We start from the raw sequence: 1351 nt of genomic DNA on the forward strand, positions 1-1351 counted from the left end.
AAGCACCATTTGGAGGGAGAAGAGTGGAAACGTGTGACAGCTAAGGGGACAGGTGCCTTTCCCCTGCACCAAGAATTCCTTCGGGGATGGGTTCAAGCCAAATCCCAGCCAGAGCTGCTCTGGCGTTATTCCCGGCTGCGCTGGGGCTCCAGAGAAGCTGGTGGCAGCAGTGGACCCAGAGCATTTTCTGCTCGGCTCCGGGCTTGGAGCTACAGCCCCGGCTCCCCAGATGGAAGATGAATGTTAAGTCACGGGTGTACACAACGTTTTCCTTTTGAGGGCTTCAGAGTATGAAAAGAACCGAGCTGGAAGGGAAAACAAAGAACTACGGAGTTGCTGCCCTCACTGAGTGAAGAGGCCGGGATAGCTCACACATCGTTATCACAGGAAAGCGCTCAAATCTGGCAGACAATAAATGAAGCACTCACTAGACCAAGACGAAAGGATTGTCTCAGCTTAGGACCCCACGACACTTTTGCCCCCGCTCCGCCCCCATCACCCCGGCTCGATGAAACTCGCATGTGGAGTAGGACAGACAGACACCAGTACAAACATAGCGTTGCTCCTCGGGGCACAAATGACAATTCGTGGATGACACTGGGCAGGTCAAAAGAGTCAACATCACGCGCACACTCACACCCACCCACGCCTCCGAGCTATTGAGCAGTTTGCCGGGAAGTGACGTTGAGCTCTGCCCGTAGCCCTCCGATCCCCTACGGCAGAACAGGGGAAGAAGAAGATTCACACAAACACGCAGAGAGGAACCCCGGGACAGAAGCTCACCTCTGCCAAGCTCCGGGGGCTAGGAGGATCCTTCCCGGAGTGAGTGTCTGAGCCGGGTTCCCTGGTCAGGAGACGGTCAGACAACGCTGCCGTCCCTGGTCTCAGAAATGTGAAGTCCTTCTGGCCCGACTCGGAAGCTAAACACACCTCGTAGGAATAGGGCAAGGGCAGCGTGCTGCTGCAGTAGTTGTATGGTGGTTTTGAGCCCAGGCTGGAATACAGTTCCTTATCAGAAGTTATAAAAATGGGAGGAGTCCTCGACCGTCGGCATTTAAAGAACAGTATCAAAATTACTGTCAAAACGAATAACAAGGACACGACAGCGAGCGCCACTACAAGAATGAGGTTTAGATCAGACGTCAGCTCGGACACAGCGTCTCTATCGCTCAGCTCCGGCAGCGCCTCCTGCAAGCTCTCGGCCAGCACCACGTGCAGCGTGGCCGTGGCCGACAGCGCCGGCTGCCCGTGGTCCTTCACCACGGCCACCAGCCGCTGCTTCGCCGCGTCCCTCTCCGACACGGCCCGCGCCGTCCGCACCTCGCCGCTGTGCAGCCCCACGCGGAACAGC

The sequence above is a fragment of the Haliaeetus leucocephalus genome, unplaced genomic scaffold, assembly GCF_000737465.1.
Source record: "Haliaeetus leucocephalus isolate CR32 unplaced genomic scaffold, Haliaeetus_leucocephalus-4.0 Scaffold656, whole genome shotgun sequence".
NCBI lineage: Eukaryota > Metazoa > Chordata > Aves > Accipitriformes > Accipitridae > Haliaeetus > Haliaeetus leucocephalus.